Raw genomic sequence first — 8,816 nt, 5'->3', positions numbered from 1 at the left:
CTAGACACAGAGGTAAAGAAAAAATCCTACCCACTCTTAGTTGCAGTCAATACTTTTGGATTCCTCAGTGCTCCACTTTAGTTCAGAAATTAGGAAGGCAGGACAATTTCCAGCAGGTGTTTAACCTGTACTTGCAATGTCATCTTGCTGCAATTTTAGCCCTAAAGACATGAATTGCAGTATTTTCTGTAAGCAACACATGCCAGTTTTCTGTTGTTCCTTTACTTGTTGGAGCTGAATCAGGGTCTAGTGGATATTGGCCCAACAATACTATGGATGTGGCAGGTAGTAAAAATTATTTTCTCCCAGGCAAAGCTCACTTCCCTAATATGCTGTGTAAACTTCTACTGTGAGCATACATACAGGATACACTTGAAGTTTATATAAAACCACAATGATACAAAACTTGTATTACTTGCTAAACTTTTGTGTTTGTATTGTTTTATGTTTTACGTTTTCTTTGCAGGGTCTGTTCTTTTTTCTACCTAGCAGCTTTTTCCATTCACCTGGTTTTCTGGATGGCATGTACTGTCAGACAAAGGGCACATCAAGGGCAGCTCGGCCAAGCATCATACACAGAAACAGGAGAATCACACTTTACAGTATGCAGTATAAAGGCTTTGTCCTCCTCCATACCTATCTGTGGGAACTGTGAGGATGCTAGCTTTATCCTTTCACACCAGATAGAGGGTGGCTTGAGTCCCCCTGCTTGAGGTAAGATGTTGTGCCATGTCAGCTGCAGCGACTGCCATGGGGACATCAGGGTGAGGCACTTTCATGGTAGTTCATATCCGTGAAAAGACTGTTGGCTGAGGACTTCCTTCTCTTTTCTCATCTCATAGGAGATTCAAGGTGAAGTTCAGAGGTGGTTTTGTTTTGGGTTTTTTTGGAGGCAGAGGTAGTTATTGTAGGAATGATTTTTTGTTGAGAGCTGGATATTCTGGCAGTTTGTCCTTAGATTGCTAAGTGCAGGGACAGAGTTTGTCTCTGGTTCTGGCTGTCACTGGTGATTTGAGTCTTAAAAGGAGTCTCAGTCCTGAGATAATAAGGATTTGCGTTTTCCACTGTTCAGACAAACACAGGTGGTAGTGTGAACTTAGCAGCCAGTAAGTAGATTGGTTCCTACTGAAGATGCTTTCTTTTGCAGTGGGAACACTAAGGAGATATTGTGAATATGGTCAGATCTCCCCTGATTGGCCATAGGCTACTTCAAAGTACATGCAGAAAAGTCTTTGATGATTTAATGATGATATGGTCAAGGACTTAAAGCCTTAGAATTTGCTATTAATTCACTTTGCCTTGAAGGTCCAGTAATGAAAGGGCAATGTGCTTTGATTTAAACACTGCCTTTAAAACACTCAGCTTTGTATTTAGATGCAATTAGGACTTTCTGCATGCTCCTCATCCAGTCTTCCCTGTAATTATTATCTTAAACACAGGACTCTCTGGCCTTTTGTTCAAGCACGGCTGATATTATTTCTAGGATGCTGCAGGTGTACACTTTCTTCAGTAGCATCTGATAACTATGTACATTTGCTCTGCTACATCACATTGTTTCCAAAACAGTTTGTCTTCTTTCCTGTATATTTAGTATTAGGTAATTTTTAGTTTGGTTTCTCTTATGGAAAATGAAGTCAAACATTTACAAAGCTGATCACGGACACGTAGGAGCCTACAACTAAATTAGCCTTCATGTTTCTGCTAATCCACTGAAGTGTCTAAGTAAGGACTGAATTAAATGCCTTTTTTTTCCCACACAAGCTTGATAATGTTTGCCTAATTGCTTATCTAAAACAAATAGCTCTAAGATACCGACCCCCTACACCAAGCATAGCACTCTTATCAATCTCCCTGAAGTAACACTCCAGTCATCACACTCCTAGCTGAGAGATTAATAATGAATGAGTGTTCTGAAGCAAAAAAGCAATTGTTCACACTCCAACTTGGCCTTACTTATGACTTACTTACAACTGTAAGTATAATACTTGACAAGTCTTAAGTGGCTGAAAGCCCAGATAAGTTTTAATCTAAAGCATTATTAATTGGAACTGTTCTCTCTAGTGTATACAGGGAAGAGTAAAAGTGAATCACAGCTTTGAGCACAAGTCATTTCAGGTGACTGGGGTGCTGATGTTGCTGAGTGGTGAGTCCTGGAGGACTGCAGTGAAGCTTCAAGGCACATCATCAAAGAGAGAGATGGGAAAGGAGGTGATGACGGAAAGAGAGAGAGAATGGATGGTGACAGAGATATTAAGTGAAAAGTGGACCAGTGTCTCACTGGTTGCAAGGAAAGAGGAAACCATTGCCTTGTGGCACACCACAGTATTTCATACAACTCTTTTGGCTCCATGCAGGTCTTATCGAGCCACACAGAATTACTAACAGCTGTTTCAATGAAAGTACTATTTTCATTTGTCTTCTGCTCACAGAAATAGGGCCTTCTTGGGTATATTTGTATGAGCCAGACCAGTGCTGTGTAAGGGTTCCTGTGCAAGGAGCCTCCAGATAACAGGAGCACAGATACAGGGCAGCACAGAGATCCTGACTTGGACCTGAAAGCTGTGTTCCCATGTCAGAACACCATTGCCACCCTTGGGGAATGTATTCTTTCTACTCTTTGTCTACCCTGTTTCCAGATCTCTGCATAGCACTGCCTTGTAGCATGAACATGAATCTCTGCATTCCTACTGCAGTCCTTGAAGTGTGTTTCTTAGAGCCTTTTCCCAGGAGAGCAAATGGTACAGCTAAGCTTCCCTCTGATGGCTTGTTGTGAGATGTGGCTTACTGTTGAGAATAATGTTCTGAGATGTTGACATCCATACGACATTGGGCTAGATTCAGATTTTCATAAAGGCTGAGTAATGTTATTGACATTGGTGGAATACCTCATAGTTAAACAGTGAGATCAGACTGTGGACCATTCCTAAGTGGTTCTTAAAACAACAAAAATTGTTCCTTGTTTTTAATACTACATCACCATCAGTGAGTAAGCATGGGTTACAGCCCATATGATTGAAACAGCCTTTTTACAGTTCATCTCACCAGTGAATGAAAGCTTTTGTCTTGTCATTCTCACCACGCTTATTATTCTGCCCCATAATTTCCATATCATACATTGTGATTGTATCTTGAAGGGTTGGTACTCTGGGCTGAGGTAGCTTCCAACCAGCACACTAGGCTGAAGATGGTCGCTCTTCCCAGGAGCTTGGCTCCAGCATCCAGTCTTGAGATTTCTCTTTTTTTTTCTAGGTTCCTTTATCATTTGTAGTCTCATCATAAAGCTCATATTGGTGTCAGACTCCTGGGCAGATGTGTGGCTCCAAAGTCTCTTTCCTTGAATTCTGTCCAATTAATATGAATAGACATGAATCACCTGATTCTGTTACTAGGTATCGTTTCCTGTCATAAAAACAGGATCTATTTGAAATTCAAGGGGGCCACAATGGCTGTATCTGCTATTTTCTGAACTGAACTCTCAAGTACTCTGGAGCTTTCATGCCCAACAACTTTTAGGAAGACAGTATAAAGGCTTTTTCTGACTAACAGTTTCCTCATTTCATTTTTGACTAATAAAAGTGCTGTCTGGGAGGCATGTTAGCAGATTCTATCTGGAGAATTACATTACTCTTACAAGACAACAGCAGACTCCACATTTTGTGGTTGAGACTAGCTTTGGCAGAAGAGTCTCTTTGGCTTCACCAGAGGCAAGATACCCATCAGTCGACTTCTGACCTGAACCCAGGGGGACAGAAGGGATCCTCTGTCCAATAGGAAGACATTTGACTTTCTCTGAGAATACGGCTCTTGGCTTTCAGCTACTGAGGCTGATGAATTATGCACCGCGGTTTTCTAATGCAGACTGCTGTTCCCCCAGGAGTGAAACAGAGACTACTCGTTTAACACAGGACTTAAGATTTGGCTGAAAATCTGGGTCCCAGAGGAACAAAGTCAGTACTCTATTCAACACATCACTCAGCCTCTTCCCACATGCTGTATCGCTGCAGCATGAGCACTGTGGCTGCAGTCTTCAGTTTCTCAGTAAAGCAAGACCCAACCCTGCCGTGTGGCAGAAGAATGTCATCTATTTTGATGTTAAGAGCCAAAAAATCACGATGAAAGAGCATGTCAAGATTTACAGTCTTGCTTTTAATTTACCTCAAGGTGCTGATTACTAGCAGTACTAAATCACACTCCGTGGCCTGTCTGGACAGGGAACACTTGGGAAAGACAACCTTGATCTGCAGTGTGACTGGGAAGGGCGGGAGGACGCAGTAGCCCTGCAGTAGCCCTGCAGATGGTTGCTCCCAGTCTGCTGCTGGAGGCACGGGGGAGTTGGTGGCCCAGTTATCAGCAGACTCTTATCCCACAGTGACACAGATAAAATTATGACCTGATAGCATGATCACTGACCTTTGTTTTTAAAACATAGATACTTTAAAAATACAAAGCTGCAGACAGTCTGCAAAAGCTGTCTGCATCCCAGAACAATACTATTGCACAATAACAATCCCATTTGGTTTAAAGCAAACAAACAAAAAATTCTAACCCAGTTACTCAACAACTCAGGGGAGTGCCAAATAGTTTTGGGAAAAAAAGAATAAATCTTAGGCTGGAGCAAAGGGACCTACCTACGTGTTGCTTGCTTCTGTGGTTGCTCTGCAGGCCCACTTCCGATGTCCTCTATATCCATGATGGCATGCTGGCTGCTCAATGGGGCCGTACCATTGTAAAGCAGCATGAGTCAGAGGAGGGAGAGGCTCTGAGAGACATCCATGTTTCTCAGTACCAACTCAGAGCCCATTCTGGTGCTCAGCCTGGGAACTGTCTTCAAACGCTGAAACTATTTGGATTCAGACATCCCTGTTCTCGTCTAGTCTGTTGAAGCATTGCTCTTTGGAAACCAGTGGTGCAGTTACCAGATCTAAGAGTTCCTTCATGAGTCTCAGCCTTCCTGGGCTGCTGCCCTGGGATGCTGCAAAACTGTATTATTTGAGTGAGCCACTCAAGGGAAATTAAAAGAAACCAAAGTCAGTGCTAGTGCTAAGATAAGCTTTTGTAGTGTTGGATGCAGAATGGAAATATATTTAATAAACTATAAATTCTTTTTCTTCGTCTTTATGGGTCAGTTCTTTCACCCCTAGAAGTCAAAACAAGGACAGTTATTACCTTTGCTACCTAGAGGAGGTTTCAAGCCATGACATTCATTCGGGTTTTAAATGTGAACATAGTGCGGGGAAGGTGGGGAGTTCAGACTGGTGACCCAGTTTGATCCCTATGGTAAGCAGCATAAGGCAGATGCTTCCCAACTGTACCCAAACTTTCCCAAAGTGGAGGGAATCCAGCTTCATCACAAACTACCAATATTACTCCTCCAAGCAACTTCTGGCAAGCTTTACCTTCTAGTGAGTCTCTGGAAGTGCACACTGACAATACACACAACATGACAAAACCACGATAGGCAATTTGACCAAGGAAATTGCTGTGGGCTTGAATTCTCAGAATTAAAAAATTCAAGAATTCTCAGAATATTCTTGAATACTCTCTATATATTTGGTTTGTAAGCTTTCTCACCTTAGCTATCTCCACTCCAGATTTTGGAGACTCTAAGAACACTTTTCACACTGAACCATTTGAAAGTGGTGACGGATATAGAGAGGACACCTGCCTTTTGATTCACTTGCTCTCCAACAGCTGTGTCACCAAAGAAACAGAATTCCAGAGGTTTTCATTCCCTGCTTTGACCTTACAAGTCAGTGTTTGAATCTTTCAGTACAGTAAACTGAAAAGGAGACATGAATGACATATCTGTTCATTCACATAACCAACTATTTTTGAATTAGAAGATATCCTAAATGAAGATATTAAAAAATGAAAGTGATTTTTCTACCAGTGCTCACTGTGGTAGCAGAATTTGAAAGACCTGTGTAACTATATATTGTGAGAGACTGAAATGTTAGTGGTTAATGACTCAAACAATCAGCCATTTGCAAAAGCAGTGGGTGTTTTGCTGTCGATGTGCAAAGTAACAGGGTGCAGAAGGTGTGAGCACCAGAGGATGACCACGACAAAAGATAAGGGAAGAGGCCAATAAGAAGCATATCCTGAGAGGTGAGATAGTGCTTTTTGCCATGCCAGTGTCCTCCCTTACACAACTAGCTCAGTTGTAAACCCACCCCCTGACCCGGGAAAGGTATCAGGACCTTCACATCAGACCCCTTCTGATCAGGGGTAACTGGCTCGATTGTAAAACTCCTCCCCCTCCCAGAAGAAATACTGGGACATTCACAGGTAGGTCTGAAAGTATTCATCCTTCTGATGGGGAATAATTGGCTCAACTACACTGATGTGAGAGGCAACTGTCCTGTCTTAGAAAGTGTCATAAACCATCAAAGACCCCTCAAAGTGCTCCCAGGTTTGATTATGAGGTCTTATACCAAAGGACTGCACATGATCCACAGTATAAACCTCAGGCAATGTAAAACTCAGACAGTGTAAACCTCCCCACCACAGGGGAGGTACCTAGGTGTTCCCACCTGAATTTCTGGACATTGAACTTTGTGCTTCATGGGCTTCCCCCATCCCCATCAGATCAAGACAGGGACCATCACTTTGACCAACAGGCATCTAAATTGCAACAATGAAGACTCATTGCAGGATCCACAGCTGGTGATATCTTTCTACTCTTACCCTTTCTTTCTCTTTCTTTCTCTCTCTCTTTCTTCTCCTAACTTCTTCTCCAAATATATTGTAAGCCCAACTAAAAAATTCCAGTCAATGCCTAAGTAAGTGCCTGGTTGTGTCTGGATAAGTTAAAGTTGGCTAAGTGTAAGTTTGCTAAGTTTAAGTTTGTGAAGTGCCTTACTTTGTCTGAGTGTTCTTTTAAAATTTGCCAAGTGCCTTATTCTACCCTAATGTTGAATTTTGTTGTTTCTCCTGCACACCACCCAGAGTGAATCAAACCACTTTCCCCTAAACCCACTAAGGGGACTGGGACATAACATGTGTACAAACAAATCAACCAGGAAGATATCCATTTGACTGTCTATCCTGCTTAAATACACCAGATTATTTCATTCCCCAGGAAAGATAGAATTTTGACTTACTTTAAAGCAAAGATGAGATTTTATATATCTTTTTAATTCTTCATATTTTCTTCGTCCTTTACCAAGTGAGAATTCTGGTGACAATTTCTTCCCAGTAGGATATCTCTAATCTGATGATGTGTACTCAAAATGGAAAGGGAAGTCTTGCCACAAAACACTGGTAATGTTAAAATAGAAAAATACTTGGTACCCATTTGAGCTATGTTGATACAATTTTTCAGAATTTCATAGTCCAAATACCCCAAAGAAAAAGCATTTTTGTGGTATTTCTATTGGAAAAAGTTCAGCAACAAATAATGTGGTAATATTTCTAGCTGCAATAGTGCAAGGAGTCATTTCTAGTTGGGATGGTAGAAATAACATGACTGAAGACTTTGGTCTAAAAGGTCTTTCTGGCATTCTTTCTGTTGCAAAGCAGTAAGTGGGAACATTTTAATTGGAGATGTAGAAATTTCTCCATAGTCCACTTTCAGGGGCATAATCTTCCCTAAAATATAAATAGGTTAAAACTTGGTCTTATAAACTTCTCTGCCAGGCATTTCATTAACCTCAATGTAGGCCACATCTTCCTCTCTCCAAGGAGTGGGTTAAGTTTAACTGAGGTCTCTATATGCTTGGTATTTCCCATCAAATGTACTCAAAGCAGATATGAAAGCACTCAAAGCACCACTGTCAACATCACAAAAACTCTTACAAAGATATTGAAGAAACCATCACCAGTAATGTACAAAACCTATACAGAGTTATTTAGACCCATTTTAAAATGTTCTCAGCAGCATATTTGACCTGACCAGTCTTCCCTAGGACTGTATGTGTAATGACATTTTGCTGTATCATCTTATGTCCAACTGAGGATTAATGTGTCAGTGGATAAATGCTCTTCTGAAAACCTGAGCCCTAACATTAGTCTGAACACATCTCAACCATTCCAACAAATTAGTTCATCTTGCACCTCCTGTGGATAAACAACGTCCTTCTTTTCCACTCCCCACCATGTCCCCTCTGTATTTTTAGGAGCTCATGTTTTTTATGGCCTCTGTGTGTGTAAACAAGCCAGCGTCTACAGGCACTGGGGATTATCCAAGGGACAATCTCTGAGTGGCCTTCTCCTCTCCAAACCCTAGGTTTGAAGGACAGCATTCATAGTGCCTACAGCCAGCCTAACCTTGGCAGCTTTGTCCAGAGGGTAGTTTCAGGCAAGGTTCAAGAGTCCTTCATAGGTCAAACTCCCTTAGAAACTGATTTGGCACTGAGACATACTGAAATAGGATCAACAATTATGCGCATTAGCTCCCTCTGCTCTGTTGAAAATAGCAGAAACTCATTCATTTCTATGGGTCCTAACAAGTGAGGGTTGAAGAAAAACAACTAAGCTGGTCAAAATCAGGTAAAACTTATTTGGTTTACAAGCTAAGCAAGGCTGTTCATAATCTCTGACTGTGGAGTTGTTTCATCCAAACAATTGTATTCAAGTTACTATATGTAAATTTCCAGAAGAATCAATACTGATGTAGAAACAGTATTTTTTTTTAACTTGTTCAACTCAGGAACAATAATTTTTGCTTTATTTAATTATATGTTACGTATTTTGCTAGAGGTAGCTCTTTCCATACTTAAGCTCCTTATTTGAAGTTATATACCTGCATTCTGCCTTGTACTTTGCATTGGTGGCTTTCAGGATCTGAGAGCTCAGATTGTCTTTGCTGTAGCCTC

This window comes from Neopelma chrysocephalum, unplaced genomic scaffold, assembly GCF_003984885.1.
Source record: "Neopelma chrysocephalum unplaced genomic scaffold, ASM398488v2 Primary Assembly neopelma1_23, whole genome shotgun sequence".
Classification (NCBI taxonomy): domain Eukaryota; kingdom Metazoa; phylum Chordata; class Aves; order Passeriformes; family Pipridae; genus Neopelma; species Neopelma chrysocephalum.
The sequence above is the reverse complement of the archived record's forward strand: the minus strand, read 5'-3'. Positions refer to the sequence as shown.